The sequence below is a fragment of the Cupressus sempervirens genome, chromosome 8 (assembly GCF_028749045.1).
Source record: "Cupressus sempervirens isolate cs-2001-9-10 chromosome 8, ASM2874904v1, whole genome shotgun sequence".
NCBI classification, from domain to species: domain Eukaryota; kingdom Viridiplantae; phylum Streptophyta; class Pinopsida; order Cupressales; family Cupressaceae; genus Cupressus; species Cupressus sempervirens.
In genome coordinates, this window is record NC_143125.1 from 349,063,538 (window position 1) to 349,074,828 (window position 11,291).

An 11,291-nucleotide genomic window follows, 5' to 3' on the forward strand; every position below is an offset into this window, starting at 1 on the left:
AAGTATTCAATTTGAAATAAATTTCATTTAGCTTATTTACCTGTGGCTCAGATGCATCATTATTAGAACCTTCCACATTGATTTCAACTCGTAGCTGTTCAGCCATGGCTCTATAGCCTTAGTGGAAGCCAATTCTCTTATCCTCTTCTGTGAGGCATCTCTTGAACTCTAAGCCCTACATTTTTGCGTGGTATGGTGAATTTTACTTGCATTGTTTCATCAACCAATAGAGGGTAGTTAAAATATCAACAACAAATCATCTATATCCATCACAATATAATAGGAGAAAAATTGAGTAGTTTTGATGGAGCAATCTACTATATAAATGTTGTGTGTTTGTATGCTTTGCTTCTACCAACATATTTTCTCCAAATTCTTAAGTTGGGTAAGAGTTAGTTCAGCTCTTTGGAAATAAAAATGGCTGCAAGTGCTACTGCATTCCCTCATTCATCACTGCCTTTATTCTCAACTATTGGAGGAAAATTCAGTCTCAACCATGGCCTCCATTTGTGAGATTTCTTCATATGAGGATTTTTTGAACGAAGAGAAAAGTAAAATATTAGTGATTGGAGCCACTGGTTATATTGGTCGCTTTGTTGCTCTTGCAGCTGTAAATGCAGGCCATTCTACCTATGCTCTCATTAGACCCATCACTACCCATGATTCTACCAAAGAAAAGTGCCTCCATGAATTGAAAGATTCTGGTGTTAACATTGTCTATGTATGTCACTAGCTCTGTTCATAACTAAGATTTTGTGGTAGATATGTATGGCACAGTTGTAAAGTGTGTGTACTTGTTTAAAATATTGATTTTACAGACTGTAGATTATTTTGATTGGTCATATAGGTTTAGAATATATGATTAAGCTTTGCTTGTTTGTTCATGGTAACTACTATTGTAGCTATTTGCTAAATTGTTAGATAGCGGTCATCTCACAAATAATCATGTTTGACTGTCTTGTTGTGAAGTTGGGTATTTAGAAATTATGTTAAGAAGGGGTGTTCGGTCAGTGATCTCCTCATCAATGAGTCTAATTTGGTTGGGATCATGAGCTATATTATAGTTGTAAAAATTTGTGTTGTAATGGGTTTTATTAATGTCTACATGTTCTGTAATGGGTCTTATTAATGTGCATGTATATTATAATGGGTGTTCTATAGGGAGATTTAAGTGATCATAATTCAATGGTAAAGGCCATGCAAGGCATTGATATTGTTGAACTTTGATGCAGAGGTTTCTTCCTTCGGAATTTGGGCATGATATAGATAGAGCCAATCTAGTAGAACTAGGGCTAAGCTTTTACAAAGAAAAGAGAGTTGTTAGGAGGGCAATTGAGGCATCCAACATTCCATACACTTACATCTGTTGCAATTCTATTGATGGGTGGCCTTACTTTTATCATACCCATCCCTCTGAGCTTGCTCCTCCCCAAGATCAGTTTGAAATCTATGGAGATGGAAACATCAAGGGTGAGATTTTAAATAATGTCATATTAGTAAATGAAGGAATCTTCACTAATCTAGATTGCAGAGTCTGACTTCAATTGTTGAATTGTTTATATTGAATATGAAAATCCACTACTGTTATTATATTCTATTGACCTATTTATAATTGATGAGCTAAATAAGGGAGTCCTAGCATTTCCCATCACATTATATAAAAAATTTGATACAAATTTTCATTTACTAATACTTACAACTCTTCCTTGAAGTTTTGAAAAACCACCAGAGCCGAGCTTGTGTGTCCCGTGCTTTCTAGTCTTGCCTTTGTTGCCTTTGATGTGTCAGGCAATCTATGAAAAGTTTGAAATATGTTAGATAGTATAAATATAGAGGTTAATTAGTACATAATTAGATTATCAACAGTATCACATACCTTGTTGTACTCTCCACTGGTGTAATATTATTTTTCTTGTCAGCTTTATACTTTCCATCCAAAATCAAAGCCTGCCACTCAGCCTTAGGAACATAGGGTGGACGCTCGTACCTGGGGTTATCCCATAAATTTTTTTGTACTAGTCCCTAATATACTTCAAACATAAACCAGCTTTTTCAAGGAGCTTGTTTCTCTTGAATGCACGAGGTCCAAAGAGTTGGGTCATGCTCTCTATAAGATCATCCTTCAACGGTTTGTGTTGGTTATTCCACCTTTTAAGTAAAAAAAAACATGTTAGACTCATAAATGAAGTGAAGCTACCTTTAATATAGTTCAAGAAATGGATGAAAAGGAAAACTATTATAGCAATGATATGAAATCAAAATAGTGGTTTGGGGTTTTAATTAGGATATGATGTTCCACCAGGTACGCATGGTGGGCCCGAATATTCGCAAACACTCATCACCAAGTTTTCTCCAAAAAAGATCATTTCCTACAAAACAATCATGGGATCATTAGTCGATGAAGAGTGATCAAAAACTAAATTACTATTATATCACTATAGAATAATAATAACTTTAAAGTACCTGGAACTTTGGCTACTTTTAATGGAATGCCTTCATCGTCGCTGACGATCAATGTGACATCCTTCACCGTTCCCGTACTAGGAACATAGGAACATCCAAGAAATGATGTTGCAGCTCCTATTGAAAAAAGTTTCATAAGTTTCATAAGTCTTTGTCACGAAGTATAAAAGAACAAATGATAATTGATGTTAAAAAGTTGTAAAAAAAAAATTGTTTGTTGTTGTCATAAGAGAGGAAAAGAGGGATTTGTGTACCAGCAGATGGTGCAACAGTCAATGCCTATAAGCTGCGTGTTGCTGACTCAGCAGTCGAAAAGAGATTTGTGGTTGTCCTGGATGGAGGCAGCGTCATCATAGGATTCAATTGATGTGAAGCTAAAGAATAAAATTGTTAGAGCATGCATAAATATAGAACGCATGGACTAGCATGGACAAGATTGTTAGAGCATTAAAAAAAGGATTGTTCGAGCATGTATTGTCAATGATTATGATTATTCCTATATATATTCAGTGGAAAACAGAAGTGAGGAATGGAACATGCGATCTACCTGAACCACCTGCAGCACCCTCATCATGGGAACGGGGCTCGAAATCATGCAAAAAACTCTGTAAAGACAACACATCCATATTTTAGTTAATGCCATAAAAGAGCATAACATAAAAACCATTATTGAACTCTTGTTATAATTAAAAATTTCATTAATACTTACTTTTAAGGTTTCAGAGGTGTGCATCAATTTAGCTCCCCTTTCTCTTATTTCCTGAGTAGTAGGCTTTATGGTTGCCAAACGTAAAATTTCTCTGCCAATTTTCTTTAGCAACTTTTTAGTCAAACCGATCAGGTCATCGGTGTCTGCTAAATCAATATAAAAAGGGTCCTCCTTAGGGGGGGGCTGTTGATCAGGGACTGCAAGTTCCTTTCCCTCCCTCTGACCACTGGCCCTTTGTGACAACAATAGTATTAGTAATATCAAAATTACTCCAAAACAATGAAGAAAACAACATTAAAAAAATTACATTTTGCTTCTATCTAGTTTGCACAATTACAATGAGTTTTACCTGCTTGTGTGTAGATGAGTCGGGAACATCATCAGCATCCCCTTCAGGCAATTGCTCCATATTGTGCCCCTATGTCAAAGATCAAGTATAAAAATGTTAGCCAAAAATTTATTGACTAAATGGTATGTTGGAGTCATTGATTAGAAGTTGGTTTAATAGTATGTACCACCCCCATGATAGTAGCCTCGTTTGTATCTATGCGATTCAAATTGTAATCAACAAGAAGCTCTTCCCCTACACGTATTGATTTATCGCACAGATGAATACACGATTTCCCTCGCGCACCTCAAATATGCAATTGGGTTGCTTTATAGTTGACCCAGGTCGTGTACTATTTATAAAACCCACACTATTCCTTGTTGCTTTTGGCCTTCCATCAATGTATATAGCCACACTTTTACTTTGATTATTGTCTTGTTGTTGTATATAATTTTCCGAGAAGGCATACTTACGCATGCTTTTTTTATATTTAACAATATGCATCCAACTTTTGTAATCATAACATGGTCCAACATACTCCATCAATTCAAAAACTTTATTGTAAGACACCTTTATGCCGTCCATAGAAAATAGGCCCAAACCATGTAGTGATGATGGTGCTATGCGATATATCCTCTCGTTAACACAAAAATTAGTGTTTATTGGAGGAAGTTCCTTGGGTACCCAATGTTTCTGTAGATGTTGGTACCTCAAGGGCACCTCGATGTCACCTTCCATCTCATCATCATAAGAGCATGACCCCCCTTGATCAAGGAAAAATTTTATGCATTTATTGAATTTCCTTCTAGTCCTTTGACCTCTAGTTAATCTCCCTATTCTAGATAAACTGCATGTCTCACTTTCCTCTTCTATTCCTATATTTCCCTCACTCGAGGAAGACACTTCTGAAAAATACCTATTCGCTGGTACCTGCAAATGGGAGAGATCTTAGAAGACATCAATCTTACTATTGATAAGTGTATTAAATAGACTGTCTATAAGGAGTATTGACTTATACCTATCGATCCATGAGACTGTGCGGGATGCTCCTGAAAGGGGTTTAGTTTCCTGCAAATGTAATTCAATTATCGTGAGCATAATCACATCATAATCATAATCACATCCATCATTAGCATCACATAAAAATTAAAAACATTAAAAGCTACACAATAAAACACTTAAATCAGGCTCACATTATAAGCCTACTAGGGAAGTAGGCCTAGTGAAGGGCTAAAACTAGGTTTTTGTATCAGCTGATGAGTTGAGGGCTTAGTCACCTTAGGGACATGCTATTTGAAGTTGTTTGATGTGTGTGGAGGTGGAGGAAACACCTAGTTAAGGTGAAGTCGAGTTTGGCGCCTATTGAGGTATTGTGAGCATTTGATAGTTTGTTGATTAGATTGCTTGGATGAATCTATTGGATGGATTGAGGGACATTCATGGGATTATTCCAAAGATGTAGAACCTAAGGTGGCATAAGGATTTGGTGTGCACTCTGATAGGTTATGGAGTTGGCTTGGATCAAGGAGAGGGATCTTATGAAGATGCTTGGTTGGTGTTGTGAGAACACTATGGAAGTCCCTCTTGTTATGAATGATTGCAAGACCACCTAGGGTCTCTGCATCACCTACAGAGGAAGAATTATTAACCAAAAAATTGGGTAAGCACTTATATTATGTTTTCCCTATGAATTTTATTCTAGGTACAACTCCCTTTTATAGATATTTAATGAATTCCCTTTTCTAAACTAAACACTTACAAATGCTTTTGACCTGAAAGAAAATAAGGCTCAATACATTCATGCATCAATATGTGTTTTAAATATTTTTATTTAATTAATTTAGATTAGCAGTATTCTATTTGTATTTGAAACTTGTAGCTTTTAAATAGATAATGAATAAACTATGTAACCATATATATAAGACAAATATATTTCTATCAAGAAATGAATATTAAATAGATTAAGGATTGATGGCATACCTCTAAATTCCATCATTATCACCCTCGTCATCATCATCATCATCATCATCATCATCGTCCTTGTCATCATCATCATCGTCATCATCATCATCATCCTCACCATCGTCATCATCGTCATTATCGTCGTCGTCGTCATCGTCATCAACATCAACATCATCTTCATCATCATCATTATTAGCAGCATCATTGTCATCATCTTCTTCTTCTTCTTCATGAAAATTTGTGTCAGGAACATCATCCAATAACTGTCGATCATGATCACCATCTACATCATCTTCTACTTCTTCAATATCTTCTTCTTCCATCGCATTATACTTTATTGGCCTTCCTCTCGGTTCATGTCTAACAAAAAATGACCAACCCAGTTTATGTGGAACCTCTGAGTAAAATACCTGCTCACATTGGCTTGGAAGAACATAAGGCTCATCCCCAACTGGCTCAAATGACCTTGTATTAACCATTGTAAATCCATTATCATGTCCAATAACAATTCTATCAGGATCATTTGGATTAAGTCATAGCTTGTACCATTTGACAATGAAGAGTACTAATTTGAAGGAACTAAAGTCACACTCAAGTATCTCATCCAAAATGCCATAGTATCGATTTTCAGACTCTTGAGGATGTAAGTTGTTTCTAGATGAAATATTAGTCACTTGAAAGACTTTAGTTATTCCTGAATCACAAGTTTTCTTTGTGTCATCCAACACTTTGACGCGAAATTTCTAACCATTATAGAACATAGCCTTGTGGTGTTTAACCTGCAATAATATGTGAAACATATCAAAATTATTGTATCGTGAGTTGATAAACATACATGTGATTAATAAATTTGTATGTACCTAGAAATCTCTTAAACCACGTGCTAAATCTATTTCCCTTTGCGTAACATTGGAATCTCCATTAAGATGAGCTTCTTTAACTAATGAAGATACACCTTCCCATGTTAATGTGCGACCAAAATGTTGACATCGTTCAATCCATACCGTCATCCAATCAAAGATTGTTTGCAATATAAAAATGTAGTGCATCCCACTCTCGAGCACCTATACAAAAAAAAAAAAAGACAACTTACATCCGATTTATTTTGAAGATTAAGAAATAATTTATTACAATAACATCTTATAATTTATTACCTCTCACTTTCCTCAATGTACCTTTCCCCATCAAGTACTCCCCTTCTAATTTTTTAAAAGGCTTGAGATCCCAAATGTGATCTACATGGATATTTGATGCAAACTTAGGAAGATATTCAGTAATGTACATCATAGTCTGGTATACAATATATCCCTCTACCATAGAACCCTCAAGATGTGCTCTTTGTCAAACCAAAGCCTTCAAAGATTTCAAATGCCTCTCAACCATCCACATTGACCTAGTGTGTATAGGTCCACACAATTCAATCTCCTCGACTAGGTGTATGAGGTAGTGTTCCTGTGCATTGAAAAAAGTTGTTTGGGAGTCTTTGTATAGGGGCTCGTATGCCTTCTGAAGTAGAGGTACATCAAGGCTATCATCATCATCATGATCAGATAGACTTGGACTAGATGTGTCATGGATCAATGTATTTATACCATCCTCTTCAATTGTGTTTTTTGGCACATGATCATCATCTTCCATGGGATCATTATCTTCACCTTGGATATTTGCACCTCCATGTTCCTCCACTTTGAAAACCATATTCTTCGAATTGTTGTGGTTCATATCATGTACTTCCCTGGGAAGATCAACCTATATAAAATTGATTAACATAAATAAACCATGATCATCAACTCATCAAGTGATTTCATATGTATATAAATTGTTAAAATGATATAATGAGCAACTTACTAGTGGATGATAGTCATGCCCCCCTTCAATGTGACCATTCTCCCTACAATGTCTCTTAACTATTTTGATTAGCAGTCTTCTACAGTTTAAGCCCTTACAAATATTGCAAGGACAATAACATTTTCCATCACCTTTTCTTTTCAAGTTAGACCACAATCTAGCGATTGTCTCCCTGTTTTTTTCTTCACTTATATTATCTGACATGATCATTCTTTGCAGGAAGCAAAAATTGGGCTATGAAAACTTCGGTCTACAACTTTCACAAACTAAGAAAAATTGTCGAAAGTACACAAATCTTCTTAGACCTAGCTAAATACTTTAATATTTTAAAAATACTTTCTTTGACTTTATTCCTAAGATTATTTGTAAAATTTTGACCAACCGCCTAAAGGTCTTATTTCAAGAGACCTTACAACATTAAGCCACTAAAAGAAATTTCAAAACATATAAGCTAAAAGTCTAGTTAAAATATACATTAGAATATAAAGAAAAACAATTTTCATACCCGAGCACGTGGCTATAACTCGTGCAATGGCCTTCTTGCTTAGCTGTAGAAGCTCTCCAGCAATCAAATTATACAAACTACAAGGCCTAACAAAAATTTCAAAACATATAAGCTACAAGTCTAGTTAAAATATGCATTAGATTAGATTCAACAATAGCAAGCAATGTTATTCAGAATTAGATTCAACAAACCTTAGCAGTGTAAATAGCCATCTCCTCTAAACTGGACTTCAGACACGAGGGGGCATTCACATACTCTTCCCCTAAAGGTATCCTGAAGAACAAAAGCCAGTATTCTTGAGTTTGTGAATTGCACCTCGAGATAAATGAAGCTTAAAAGGAATGAAAATTGTTTTCATACATTTAAATCAGGATGTAATATTTGTTCATAAGTATATACCTTGCAAGCACTTAAAATTGTTGTTATATGTGTTGTAGGAAAAGAAGAAGTTTATACTTATGTGTATAGACGCACTTCCTGTATGCGATCCAAGGCTCGAATGTTATCAAGTGTGTCCAATGATGGGGAGAGACCTCCGTGCAAGCAGAAGATCTGCAATGAAACAAAAGAAAAGAAAATTTTCTTATAGTAAGAACAAGTTTGTTGTGCTGCACAGGGTACCAACAAAATAGTGTATAATATCTTTTTCTTTACCTGGCTTTTAATTCAGCATGAGAACCTTTAATAGAAAAGTCAAGTTGATAACATATTTAACAAGAGCTGCAAGGTAGCATAGTTCCTGCGTAAGTCCAAGAAAATGTGTGAGGATTGACATAGATTTGAGTAAGTCCAAGAAGATGTGTGAGCATTGACATAGATTTTGTGAACATTTTCTATGTAATGAAGATTTTACTACAAATGGAATGAACCTAGGGGTCGATTGGTAAACTGATTATTTGTATCAAATGGTGTAAAATTGAAACTAAAACCATTTCAACTGGCCATGCCAGTCATGGACTGTTCCTCCATATGTTATAATACTTTCATCATATATCACAAATATGAAATAGAATATGTAGCACACTAAAATAAAGCATTAAAAGATAGTGTCTAAATGTAATTAAATATATGGAACTGGTTATAAGAATCTATACAAATCAATCAGAATGGGTTGAAATTAGTGCATCTTACTTCAACATTTCATGTAACATAGCCAAATCCAAAAGAAATCTTGTAGACAAACTACCTGAGATTTATAACCTTTATCTTCCAATATCCAATGGCTCCTTATAGGCGTTAATACAAAGAAGCCAACTGTCAAAAACTATGGCAGTGATAAACATTTTGAAAAATAAAATTGTATTAGGTATAAATAAAAAACAGTGAAGAATGGTGTAGACTTGTAGCCAGAAGATAACACAGTGAAAATTGATGAGCTCTTTGTTATCACCCACCTCAAAGAAACGTGCATATCAACTCCAAGTGTCAAATGTCAGCTGTAAGTGCAACAATGCAAGTTTTCATCTGTGTAACTTGTTTTTCTGCTACAGTCAATGCTGATACATCCTGCTTTAACATAAATAGATTAGTCACCAAACAAATTATCAAGAGACCCTATGGTCATCGTCATGATTATTTGCTAAGCCAATTTCAACATCAAAGCCTCTAATATGAATATAGAGGATCATAACTAGATCCCATATGATTTTCATAGAGTGAGATCTGAAACATTGTCATTCAAAAAACATATACAATCTCTTCTAGAAACAACATCAAGTAAAATCTTGGATAGCAGAAAAATTGTTATGTATAACAAAAAGTTGTTTTTAAATAAACTTAAGCAATTTTTAATTTACCAAAGTTTTTGCTAAGCCCACATTTGCCAACTGTGTAAGGAACTTCATATGATGCTGCGAGGAATGTGTTGATGAAGCCAAAAAATGTGATTTTTTGATTAATCACTAATTGCCAACATTCATGATTATGTAATTGTGAAGGACATGTTTGAATTGTATCTACTCTGATTTACAATCAATTTTCATCCTATCACTGTGAAAAATGGTAGTGTGATGTTGCTTGTATTACAAAAGGGATGTTGCTTGTCAATCTTGCTAAGGGTACTAACCCCAAATCCCTATAAGGGACATTGCCTCTTGACCCTTTTAGGTGCTCCATCCCTAAACTTGTGCCAACGATTGTCCCCAAATCAACCCTTGCTAACCACCATCCCCAAATCAAGATCCTAGGTCCCACCCTTCCCAAGACTCTAAAGGAACATAGAATTATTTGCAACTTTGTACTTAGTTTTTAGGTTGACTTCATACAAAGGAAATTGTAATTGAAAATTATCAACAATTAGTTATCATTTATGCAGTGTGTAGTATGTATTGTGCAATACAATTTAATAAAATACAATATGAACATAAATAAGAAAAAATGTATCTCATAGTTTATGGAATAAGCTTTCATTTTATTTTATTTTTGTATCTCTATTCTATAAAACAACATTTTGTTAATTTTTTCATCTTTATTTTATGTGTGTTGAAAATATGATTTTTTCTTGATTGATTCGTGATAGTTCGATAATTTTTGAATCTTTTGGTTTGCCTTTTTTTTACTAAGAAGATTTTTACTACTATGGTAGATAGTAGGAAACCACTGCAAACTTTTGTTTACATAAAATATAATTCCATGATCAATAATGTTACATGCTCTTTTAAAAAGAGAATTACAATTAACTCTTGAAATGAGCTAGCCTATTACAATTAACTTTATCAATGTGCTAGACTATTAAAATTTTGATTGGAATTACATGATATAATAATGCACTTGCAGTCTGGTCTATTGCAAATTGACCATTGTTTCCAAAAGAATATGTTGCATTTTATTCCATTACACAGAATATGATACTGTGAGCCTGCATTCCCTTCCAAAAATCGCACTGTATTATGGTTATGGCACACAACTCAGGAATTTGACTTCAATTCTTTTGGCATCTTTGCTGCTCTTGTAGAAAAAAATGATATTGCAAATATATAACCATGCAGCTCAAGACAAAATTGTAAACCTGCTATATTATAAAACCCATTACAACCATACAAACTCAACAAGAGAATCATCCATAGGACAATGCAAGGCTGTTGTGCCTCCTACCAACATTCCTCAGGGTGAACTAAAGCAATAACCAACTCAGATCACCTTGAAAAAAGAAGCGACTAGGTTACCCCCAAATTTTCTCAATGATTGGGTTGCTACCATCAAGCAAACCCATAGTTAAAGAAAGTGGTCAGACCAACCATCGATCGGAAAGCATACAGCAACACCATCAACGACTACCCAAAAATTAGATCCTATATGGACAAACAGACATCATCCATCTATCTGCAAAAAGATGCTATAGATGAGACAATGTAAGTCGGATATAAAGAGGAAATGTTCCAGTTGGAGCCAAATTGAGGGCCAAGTAATATTCACACATCAGAAAACTAGATACAAAACATATATAAATAAGTGCCATGTTGAAATGTCTATATTTC

The 11,291-nt window shown here is 34.7% G+C and overlaps 1 pseudogene; it reads left to right on the forward strand.

Annotated features, from left to right (window-relative positions):
• The first annotated feature begins 470 nt into the window (after window positions 1–470).
• Window positions 471–1,538, forward strand: LOC149542769 (leucoanthocyanidin reductase pseudogene; annotated as a pseudogene).
• The last annotated feature ends 9,753 nt before the right edge of the window (window positions 1,539–11,291 follow it).